This window comes from Natrix helvetica (assembly GCF_964273705.1).
Source record: "Natrix helvetica genome assembly, chromosome: 6".
Taxonomy (NCBI): Eukaryota; Metazoa; Chordata; class Lepidosauria; order Squamata; family Natricidae; genus Natrix; species Natrix helvetica.
This window is the reverse complement of record NC_138553.1, coordinates 69798852-69811368: the sequence shown is the minus strand read 5'-3', so window position 1 is coordinate 69811368 and position 12517 is coordinate 69798852.

The window sequence follows — 12517 nt, the reverse complement described above, 5'->3', positions numbered from 1 at the left end:
TGACTGCTCTGCATTAGGTGACTGTCCTCGAACTCGGGATCCACGTAGTCGGGGCTTGCGTCTTCGTAGTGGACTCTGGTTTGTCTCGGTGCTGGCTGGGTTTCGTTGACCCTTCGTTGTATGGTCACTGCTGATTTCTCCGCTGATTCCGACGCTCTTGCTTTGTTCAATGCTGACTGTAGGGTTAGATTCGGGTTGGCTAACAGTTTCTTTTGCAACGAAATGTCTCTTACCCCACAGATGAATTGCTCTAAGATATGCTCTTCCAAATCCCTGTATTCACAGTGGGCTGCTATTCTTCGTAGAGCTGCAACAAATTGGTTAATGGATTCTCCCGCCTTTTGAGTCCTCATGTTGAACTCTTTGCGGCTGACATGGCGGGACGGTTTTGGCGCGTAATGTGTTTCCAAGGCTTGTTTCAGCGTCGCCCATGGTACTGCTTGTATTGGAGTAGGCGCGGTGAGGTCTCTGGCCGTATTGAAGACTTCCTTTCCGCAGTAGCCGAGGAAGATATTTTTCTTTCTTGCATCGGTGATCCCCGTGTACTCATTTGCTTCGAGGAAACACTCGAAGCGAATCATGAAGGCTTCCCATTCGTCGGTTGCTGGGTCGAAAGGAGCGGGGGGAGCATGCATCGCCATCTTCTCAGTTTGAATTTGCCGCGCTGCGGTGATCTGAGATGGCTGCCGGAATTTCTGCCGAATTCCTGGGCTGGATCAAATCCGGAGATTCTTGAAGTAGCGTTCTTCGTCCTATCTGTCTCTCAATCCCACCTTCGTCGCCAATGTTAGATCTGGGCAACGAGAGACAGACTGCGGACACGACGTGACTTAACAGCTCTTTATTAGTAATAGTAGTGATCCAGCTTACTCTGTGGTCGGAGGGTTCCCCTTTTATAGGGATGAGGCACGCCCATTGACCAATCAGAGGAATACCTGTTTCCCGCTGTAGGAGCGGACCTGAGGGAAGACTTATCCCGATATATGCTAATATCTAACAGTGTACATAAAAAGCTTTTGTTTTTAAGTAAGAATTAGTCATCCATTTTCATTTCTTTGTTAAGCAACCTTCCCTGACTGCTCATATTTGATGTGACAAAGTCCAAGCAAGGACTTGTCATGATGTATTGGGATTTAATTGAAAGTGAGAGTTGCAAATTGCTGGAAAGGTCATTGTAGAATAAAAGTCACCACATAAACACAAATACCCACCTATGCGTATGGTCCTATCTTATAATTAAGCTAAATGTCAGAACCTCATTTCTCAACCATAAACAATTTTATCAAAGAATATAGAATAACAGAGTTGGAAGGGACCTTGGAGGTCTTCTAGTCCAACCCCCTGCTTAGGCAGCAAATCCTACATCACTTCAGTCAAAATGGTTATCCAACATCTTCTTAAAAACTTCCAGTATTGGAGCATTCACAACTTCCGGAGGCAAGTTGATCCACTGATTAATTGTTCTAACTGTCAGGAAATTTCTCCATAGTTCTAAGTTGCTTCTCTCCTTGATTAGTTTCCACCCATTGCTTCTTGTTCTGCCCTCAGGTGCCTTGGAGAATAGTTTGACTCCCTCTTCTTTGTGGCAACCCCTGAGATACTGGAACACTGCTATCATGTCTCCCCTGGTCCTTCTTTTCATTAAACTAGACATATCCAGTTCCTGCAACCGTTCTTCATATGTTTCAGCTTCCAGTCCCCTAATCAGCTTTATTGCTCTTCTCTGCACTCTTTCTAGAATCTCAACATCTTTTTTGCATCATGGCAACCAAAACTGAATGCATTATTCCAAGTGTGACCTTACCAAGGCATTATAAAGTGGTACTAACACTTCACATTAACATTAGTCTGTCCCTCTGTTTATGCAGCCTAGAACTGTGTTGGCTTTTTTGGCAGGGGCTGCACACTGCTGGCTCATATTTAAATTGTTGTCCACTAGGACTCCAAGATTTCTCTCACAGTTACTACAAAATCAAAGCTTCTCTTACTGGAAGCCCTGCAGCGAGTAATTCAAAAACACAGATCTATAATAATTGAAACTATTTGAAGAAAGCTAGTAACAACAAATTCTAGTGACTGCCAAGTAAAAAATTCAAAAGTTATTTATATAAGAAAATAAAACTCAATGCTTGCACCTATTCTTCTATAGGACAAAGAACCTTTTAGCTTTGATAGCTAAAGAGCTTGAACAAAAATCATTATATATGTTGACGTACATGGAAAGACACACTTATTCCCACAATGAAAGAATGGGTGATAAAGATGACGGAGTTGGCATACATGGCAAAATTAGCTGTTGTAATTAAAGAAAAGAATTTATTTAGTTTTGTTTCCATTTGGAAACCACTTCTGGATTTAATGTTAGGTTCTGATAATTAGATAATTGATAATTATAATGATCTCATATCTATTTTCCCTCTACCTTTCTCATTTTGTGTTTCCATTTGTATTTTATATTGTAATAACTTTAATACTAAAAGGCTGATCTTGTCTGCCTGCATGTTCCTGGTAGTCCCAAAAGAAATATGATTTTTGCCTAAATGTGTGTATGCAAACAGCCTTGGTCAGACTTCAAAGACATTGCACAAGATTTTCCAAGATTGCTGCTTTAATGAGACATCCTTGGCTTATTCTAATGCTTACTGAGGCTTTTGTCCTATTGAAATAACTGGTAAACTCAAATTAAAGCTTAAGGCAGTTTGGCCAACACATTAAGATTCCAAAGCATGTCTTTTCTAGACACTCGTTCTTATTTGCACTGAAGTAAGATGTTTGCTGCTCAGCTTTAGAAGGTCACATATCCTTGCCTTTGCTTGCCAAGCTTAATCAATATGAACTGCAGGTCTGCACAACAGAGCAAATATCAGCTGCTTCATCTCTTCTCGCCAGAAGAACTAGTCTGCTAACTCCAGGTCTCCTCTTTCATCTAAGGCAGACTCCTTCCTCCATTCATAATTATTGCATCACTGCATATATGGCAGTGACAATTGACTCTGGTGACAAGATCACAGTGAAGCAACATTAATGTAGTAATATGGGACCGATAGGGCAATCTTTGCAAAAATTGATCTTTCTGTCACCCCTTTCAAATCAGCTAATGGCATGTTGTTCTTTTTTTAAAGAGACTTAGCTCTACTTGATAAACTTGGCCTCAGGTATTCCAGCAGAGTCTTCCAGGAAGTCAGTAAGGAATGAGATGAAAGGAGAAGGGCAACACCTATTGCAGTGATTTATGTACACTTGCTTTATTCAATCAATACTCAAAATTCATATGAAAAAATTACAGCATAACTTATCATGGGCCTAGGACGTCAGTTAATGGACATTGTCAACATACTACAGCAAACAATTTTACATTTTTCCGTGCACTTCTAAGATGGGTGGGGTTTTTGTTTTTTAAAGTAATTTTAATATTAACATTTACTTGCCATTTTCATAGTAATAACATATTTTCCCTGGCATGGGCTAAACTCCAGTTGCAATTACTAGAGCATATTTCTAAGGAAATAGATTTAGGACAAGGATATAGATAATGATAGATAGATAGATAGATAGATAGATAGATAGATAGATAGATAGATGGATGGATGGATGGATGGATGGATGGATGGATGGATGGATGGATGGATGAATGGATGGATGGACAGACAGATAGACAGACAGACAGAAACCAAATTCCCAGGAGTTAGAGGAATTTACCAAATTTATGAAATTAGCAACTTTGTGTGAAATGCAGGATTTCAGACTTTTTTCTAAGTCCATTCTTCTTTTAGAATAGATAGAAGAGAAGAGAATTCCTCATTGGCCAAGTGTGATTACGCACACAAGGAATTTGTCTCCGGAGCATAAGCTCTCAGTGTGCATACAACAATAGTAATAGATTATTTTCATAGTCATAGACATATTTTCATGTTGAAAACTGTTTTTCTTTTATTGTTTTTTAAAGCCAAGACTTTACAATAAATGAAATGCTAGTTATTCCCACATTATTTCCAGCATTTGTATACCACTTTGACTTAAAAAAAAATCATCATATATTACAGATACTTTGCAACATCCCTAGAATGTAGGTCTCATTATACAGGAGTAGGAGATATTTTTATGGAAAAAGCTGTCTTTAGATAGAGGCCTGTAAAATTCATTATGAGGTTTATCTCAATGGGGTTTAATAATGCAACTGTGATAGGTTTTTTTTATATATATAAACAAAGTTTTATTGGTTTTTTTAAAATTTACAAGGGAAAAGGTAGTGGAAAAAGTATACAAATTTTGGCAGTTGCAAAGTGTGGTAGGCGCCCCCTCCCTCCAAACTCATAGTATACATCTGGGTAAAAGTCATTAATACATAGTCATATATAGTCAGCATGTTAATTCCATTGGTACTTTCAATCAGTTTAATACATAGTAGTATATAGTCCACATGTTAATTCCATTGGTACTTTCGATCAGTTTATGTCAAAAAAAATTTCTTATTCATTTTTGTGATCTGAGCTTTCTTGGTATTGCCCCATTTCCCCCCGCCGGCAGAGCTCCGGCCCCTCCCATGTCCTGCATATCTGTTGTTGGATCTTCTGTTTTTTCTAGGTGTGTTTTGTTTTTTTCCATAAAGGCCTGTGCCTCTATGGGTGTGTTGATTCTAATTCTTGTCTCCTCCCAGAATATTAACATACCTTCAGGCATCAACCATCTGAACCACACCCCCTTCTGGTATAATTTATTCGCTAATTGCGAATATTTTTTTCTTTTTTCCCTCACTTTCTTGGGGATCTGCTTCAGAATGGTTATTTCCCTATCATGGTATGTCAAGGCTTGCCCCCTTTGTGCACCCAGAATTTCGTCTCTTGTGCTTTTTCTGAGGAATTTAATATGTACCTCCCTGGGTACGTTATGTGTTCTAGCATAGGCTGAGTTCACTCTATAAACCAGATCTATCTCCCATTCCATCTGTTGTTTTTCTTTATGAATATATTCGGCCAAAATATTTATCATGATGTCCCTTATGTTTTCATCATCTGCTTCCATCACGTTTTGAAATCTAAGATAAAAGGACATTCTCTCAAATTCTGTTTTCATTTGTTGGGTATCAAGTTCTTTGTTTCCCTTCTGCACCGCCTCCACACACCCCTCATCTCAGCCACCCCACCCTCCAAAAGGTCCAGTCTCTGTGAGTTCTTATAAATTTGGTCTTGATTCTCTTTAATTTCTTCTTTCATTTCCTTTAATTGTTTCTTAATTTCCTCTTTTCCCTGTAAAAGTTGCTGAAGCATTTGTTGCAAATCCATCTCTGTACTTTTAGGTTGCATCAGGTCTGTTATCTTTGATTGTGTAGCAGGGCTGGAAGTTGCTGATGTCGGGCCAGAGGTAGCAAAGCCAAGCTTTCCAGGAGGTGGTCTTTTAGGAGACATTGTTTATAGAATAAAGAGCTCAATCAGTGTAGAGAATGGACAGTTAGAGCGGCAGAGCAGCCAGATGAGTCCAGGAGACAGAAGGTCCAGGCAGGAGAGAATTTCTCTAGTCAGCCTGGCAGTAGAGTAAAGTTTTTCACTCCAGGGAGTTCAAAGAGTAGCAATCCACAAGAGATTTATCTGAGTAGCACGGAGACAAAGACCGGAAGCCTGAATTTTTAAAGGTGGAGTCAGGTTTCACAGTTCATGAGGACAATGGAAGTATGCCATCTTGCCCTGCCAGCTTCGGGTTTAGAGGCATAACAAAGTTTTCAAAGTTCCCAAAGTTTTCAGATCATCAGTATATTATGGGGTTAAGTTCAAAGAAAGTCACTTTAAGCAAGGGTGTGGCATCATTGGTTGGCTCTCCCCCCTCCTCCTTCCCCTGGGGCTGAGAGCAAGATTGTTCCAAGCCGCCTGTCCGGGGGGGGGGGAAATCCCCCTCCCTCCAGCCGCGCCTCCCAAGTTAGCCGAAAGAAAACATTTTAAACTGCTGAAAAGTTCTTCAATTCAATAAAGGGAGTGGAGGGGGGTATGCGCCTCACCGCACCGCCGCTGCTTCCTTCTGCTTGTTCATTCTCCACACAGCCTTCAGCGAAGACGCCCACATGCCCTCCGATCTGCTCCCCGGTGCCTTGGGCGAAGCGGGGGACCTCCCGCCGGCCGCCGCCGATCCAGGGATCTCCTGCGATGCCGCCCTCTGCGGGGCGTCCTGTGCCCCCCAAGAAGTGGGGAAGCCCACCGAGGAGCCGGAGCTAGCAAACACTTGCTCGTCGCTGGTAGCCGCCGGAACCGGAACCTCGCAACTGTGATAGGTTTTAAAGAAGTGCTTGCATTGATAAATAGGATAGTATTCAGTCCATGGCTTGAAGAACTTAATGAAAAATGTTTAACTAATGTACATGTATTCTGGCTCAGTCTTCTCTCTGTTCCATTAGCCAATTCTCAAGAACAGAACAAAGGGGTTAGTTTGAACAATATTAATAGCAAAAGGATAGGTGAAGACCTGTTTTTGGCAGAAGCACATTTCCAGGGCTAGATGAGTTGCATCATCAGATACTATGGAAACTTTCTGATGGCCTTGTTGAGTCTGAACATATCACTACTGAGAGCAACTGGAAATAGGCAAAGTAAATGATGATTGGACCTGAGTAAAATGCCCCTATCTTCAGAAAAAAGCAAAACAAAACAAGAAACTAGAAACTCAGTATGACATATATATACATATATTTATAATATTCTGGAGTCGATATAAAGCAATCAAAGTTCAGCAAAGCATTTGACAAAGTATCCTGTGACATTCTGATAAGAAAAGTAGTTAAGTGTGGGATAAAATTAATATTGAGTGTGTATATATTTGACTCTAAAATTGTAGCTACTCATCAGCCTGGAATGAGATATTAAGTGAAATGTCAAAGGGTTAGTCAGGGATCTTTCTAACATTTTTATTAATTATTTGGTTGCAGAAGTGGAGATAATCAGTGTCTATTGAATTGTTTCACAAAATTGCTTGGGATTGCTAATGCTCTAAAAGTCAAAAATAAAACTTACCATGGCATGAATATATTTGGGAAATGGAATGCAAAGAACAGTGAACATTTATAGAGATAAATGCAAACGAAATAAAATGCTTGGGAATATGATTAATCTGGCTTGATCATAATATTTGTGGGGAAAAATCTTGGAGTATCAATTGATGGTATACTATTATGTGACAGCAATATACCATATTTTTGGGAGTAGAAGACACATCATTTTACCCCCCCCAAAAGAGGGTGAAAATATGGGTGCATCTTATACACTGAATACAGCCGTTTTTGGCCTTCCGAAACCCAGCCCCACACATCCTGTTTTTTGTAAAAATGGACACGCAGAGGGTTCGGGGGGCCTGCAAAGTGCTCCTGTGGGCTGGGAAGGGCAAAAATGAGTGAAAATGTATCAATGTTTCACAAAAACTGGTATGTTTTTGCCCTCTCCAGCCCCCAGGAGCATTCTACAGGCCTCCCAAACCCTCTGCACACCCTGTCTTTTGCTCACTTTTGCCCTCCCCAGCCCCCAGGAGCACTCTGCAGGCCTCCCAAACCCCCTGCTTGCACAGCTTTTCACCTGCAAAACCCCCCACATGTCACATTTTTGCCCTCCCTGGCCCCTAGGAGCCCTTTGCAGGCCTCCCAAACTCTCTGCATGCCCTGTTTTTCACAACAAAATGGGGCATGCAGAGGGTTTAGGAGGCCTCCTAGGGGCCAGGGAGGGCAAAACCCTTTTTTTTAATTACCTCTTCAAAATCTTGGTGCATCTTATACTCTGGTGCATCTTATAGTCTGAAAAATATGGTAATCTCTTTGTTTTGTTTTGTTTTGTTTTAAGGCAAATTCATATTTAGTCTGTTCAAAGTTTGGTTTCTAAATTATACTTTATTTTTCATTGTAATATCCCAGATAAAGAACTGTGACCCGTTCTGCATATCCTTCTTCAAGCAGAATTCAGGCAAATGAAATAAGTTTGTTATATAAATTCATCATGTGTTGATCAGGAAATTGGAGGAAAAAAAGTTCTATGAAAGGGAGTTGAAGTAAGTGGCAATTTGGGCCTTAAGAAAATTGATAGCGGTCATCAAACACCTGAAAGGATGTTACACAGCAAAAAGCATAGTGTCAACTCTGAAGCAAACCTGGCTGAAGCCATCTTGTGCTGCCTCAAAGTTCCCGCAAAGCCTAAGAAAGAAGGGAAGCTCACCTTACAGTCAAAATAAAAAGTTACGATGACAAGGTCATCGTAACAGGTGGCTGTTTAGTTTACTTTATTGTCATTGCACTTCGTACAATGAAATTAAATGCCATTGTCAGTGTACATCATACATAAGAAAACTATAAAAATAAAACAAAAACACACATCCTTCACATTCTATACAATTGAATTGAAAACCCCTGATACTGCATTAATATTACACTATAGTGTTAGTGAAGTGTGACCTTAAATGGACTCCAGAGGATGGTAGAGGACAGGAAGGCCTGGAGGAACATTGCCCATGGGGTTGCAATGGGTCGGACACAACTTTGCAACTAACAACAACATACAGTAGAATTCAATATAGTTACTGCTCTGGGATAGAAGCTGTTTTTTTATTTGTCCTTGTTTTTATTGTCCTGAACTGTCTGCCAGATGGTAATAGTTTTTTTTTTTTAAGGGTGCCCAGGATGAGATGGACCTGTAAGAAAGTTATGAGCTTTCTTAAGGCAGCAGGAGCTGCAAAGCTGTTCCAAGGAGGGCTGAGGGTAAACAATGATCCTCTGTGCAATGACGTTGACCCTCTGGAGTGTTGTCCTATCTGCCCCTGTGCAATTAGCAAACCATATGTAGGTGCAGTAAGTTACGATACTCTCTATGTTGCAGCGGTAGAAGGTCACCAGCAGTTTTTCATTCAGTTGTTGTTTCCCGAGAAGTGTCAGGTAGTATAATCTCTGCTGGGCCCTTTTGATCAGTGCTGCAATGTGATCACCCCAGGTCAGGTCCTGTTTTATGATAAAACCAGGGGTGGGATTCAGCCGGTTCGTACCGGTTTGGGCGAACCAGTAGCTCCGACCATCAGCTGAGAGTGAACTGGTTCACTCCGATGATCAGGTGGGCCCACCCTATAACTGCTCTATACTGACCTTTATTTTCTTTTTTTGCAGCCCAGCTGATAGGCGTGGTAGAGTGTATTGCTGTGCCTCAGCTGTCTTATTCACCGTGGCAGTAGAAGGTACGTTTTTCAGCTGTTTTCAAACCTACTGGGTGCGCGTGGTACAAATTGTGCGCTTAGCAAACTGGTTATTACACCGGTTGAATCCCACCACTGGATAACACCTCAAAACGTAAAACTGGTGAAAGAGGAGAGGAGCCTGCCAGCTGTATTCATTGGACCATGTGACTGATGACACTGGGAAGGGGGAAAGTTTCATTATTTTAATTAGGTGAAAACCACGAGAACTTTCAGAGTTGGTTTTCACCAGCTGTGCCAATATGATGTATCCATTACTTGGAACATTGACATTTAGTCTGCTGTCTGCACTCTAGATAGCAGAACAGAGAATCATGGATTTAATTAGAGGAAAGCGGAATCTCATTGAACATAAGAGAAAATGTCCAAGCTGGAAGAAGAATTTAACAGTGGAACCAAATTACAGATTTATGACTCCTCTTAAACTATTCACAGAAGCTAGAGAGTTGCTTGCTGCCATTGTTGCAACTCGGAATTCCTGCACCAAGCAGGGAATTGGAACTTTAAAAGTTAAATGCCCCCTTATTATTATACAGCACAATTACTGTAAGGATGGCATTTTAACATTTAAGATTTATAAAAGCACTCAACTTTCTAAAGAAGGAATTATTGTCCTGATTTCAAGTTTTCATCCCCAGGTACAGCAGTGGAGAAAGAGCACCAGCCGTGGGGCAGTCAAATTGGAGAAAAGTTCAGCTTCATGAACTCTGACCTATTCACAGTTCAAATTCATTGCATGCAGAAGTCTTATTCTCTACTACTCTTCACACAAAAACAGGTTGAGTTGTTATTTCTGGAAAAAAAAGAGAAATTTCAAAGGCAACCTGGAACTGATTCTACATATTCTAAATCCAAAATATGTAGCAAATTTGACAATTGGCCTTATTTGCAAATCAAATATTTTTACACCAGTTCTCCCCTAATCACTGAGTATCTAAAATATCTCAAGGACTCACTTTTTGTGTTCGACTGGAGCAGCTTAACACACATATAACACTGGGACTTCTAATCAAATAGCCAGAGATAAATATATTGATTTCTGGATTGCAGAGACTTTGTTTGGATTGCAAGAAGTAAACCCTTTGTGTTAAATGAATGCCTCCTCACCTCTCTATTCTTTGAATGACAAATGGTGAGTCTTGTAGAAGCAATCATTGAGAAATTATGCTTCTCCTAAGTCTCTGATAGAAAATAAAGGCTTCTTTGTAATTTTATCATTAAAAGTGTCATCACAGTGCCCAAAGAAATGAACAGTTCAGAGATGACAGCTAAGGTTTTGCTTCCAAGTTATTGATCTCAAAATGAAATATAGGTTTCAGTGTTTCCCCCAATCAATATTGGTATCACAAAAAAAAAGCTATTTGTGATGTACATAGGTTATAATCTATGTTTACATTTTAGACTCCGCAAATATTTATCAGATATTGTTTATTTTTTTTCTTAATTCTTGATTATAATTGACTAATTATTCATTTCTGATGCAATGCATTCTTCTCATCTCACCCTTTCTCTATTTCCAACCAGATAAGCTAACACAACTGTCACCTTGCTGCCCACCATAGAAATATGATCCATTGTAACAATTTTATTAACTCCACATTGTATTGTAGTATAGTCTTTATTGTCATTGTACAAAATAAATACAACAAAATTGGTTTTAGCCTCACTGGTGCAAAATTATAGCGGAAATGAAAAAAGAAAGAAAAAGAAAAAAAACTAGTCATATGTTTCCACGTTTGCATAGAGTGATTGTGGTTGTATTTATAAGTCTGACAGCCCAAAAATAGACACTATTTTTAAACCTATTTGTTTGACTGGCTATACTTTGATGTCTTCTGCCCGATGGTAGAAGTGCAAAGAGACACTAACCAGGGTGTGAATCATCTCTGAGTATCTTACTTACTCTGCTAAAGCAGCGAGACCTGGCGATGTCATCCAGTGGTGTTAGGGGGCAACCAATGGTTTCTTGTGCCGAATTGATTACTCTCTGTAGTGCCTTCCTGTCCACAGCTGTTAAACCATTGCCATCTAAAGGCTGGGTTTTGGGCTTAAAGCATGGTCGGAGCTTCTGTCTTTCTATAAATCTTGATGTGGGGGTGTGGAGTGCTGGCTTTGTTTCAGTAAGTGGAATGATTGGTTGTGTGGTTGTATGGTGCTGATTGGTGCTGGCCGTGTGTCCATTGTTTTTTCGTGTTGTAACGGCCTGGGTGGTGGATGGGACTTGTTTGTTGACTAAGGCTGGTTTTCAGATGTCTGGTAGGTGCGAGGTATCGTCATGTTTATTCATGTTGTGGGGGTGTTTCTCTATTTCGATAGCTTCCATAATTATTCTCTTGTTGAAGTGTTCAGTTTGGGAGATTAACCTGGTTCCTTCAAAATTAATTTCATGTCCTGTAGCTTTAAGGTGCTGGAAAAGGGAGGAAGTTTTTTCCTTTTTTTCTTACTGCGTTCTTGTGTTCTTCGATGCATGCATTTATTCTCCTGTTCGTTTGTCCTATGTATGTTCCAAATTTTGCATGGTATTTCGTAGACTCCTGGGTTTTGTCTTTGGGGTTTCTTAAGATGTTGGCTATTTTTTGGTCAGTGTTGAAGGCTGTTTGATATTGTGTTTGTGGAGAATTTTGCTGATTTTATCTGTGGCGTCTTTGAAGTAAGGGAGGAGGGCGTTGCCGTTGTCCTGTTCTGTACAATGGTATTGAATACCATTGAATGCAATGGTATTCAAGACCAGTTTAGAATCAATGCACTTATTTACATTGATTGTATTTTTTAAATTGTTGTTTGGTACTTTCAGTCTGCTCCATTGAGTTTCTTTCAGAATGAAATATAATGTACAAGGAATAAATCAAAACGAAATGAACATGGGAATAACAGTTTGTTTTCAAGCAATAACAGGTGCCATGGGGAAAAGCACAGGTTCTATAATTGAACATAAGTTACACAATGTCCAATTATGAGCATTTCTACTTCAACCTGGGAGGAATCCCCAATCAATGTAGATAACACTAAGTTAACTTCCTGATGTTGCATCTATCTTTTATATTTAGTCTCTGTCTAAACCACAACCCCAGGGAATAGAATTGTGTCTAAACCAAGGGTGTCAAACTCAAGGCCCGGGGGCTGGATGTGGCCACAGGGTACTTAGATCTGGCCCTTGGGGCCTCCCTGGAAACCAGACACGACTGGACTGCGCTGCTTCTGCCAGCAAAAATGGAGCTTGGGAAGGCTATATGTGGCTCTCCCAAGCTCTGTTTTCATTGGCAAAGGGTTGCAGCAGGCTGTTGCAGCTGAAAATGGAGCTCGGGAGGCGCCA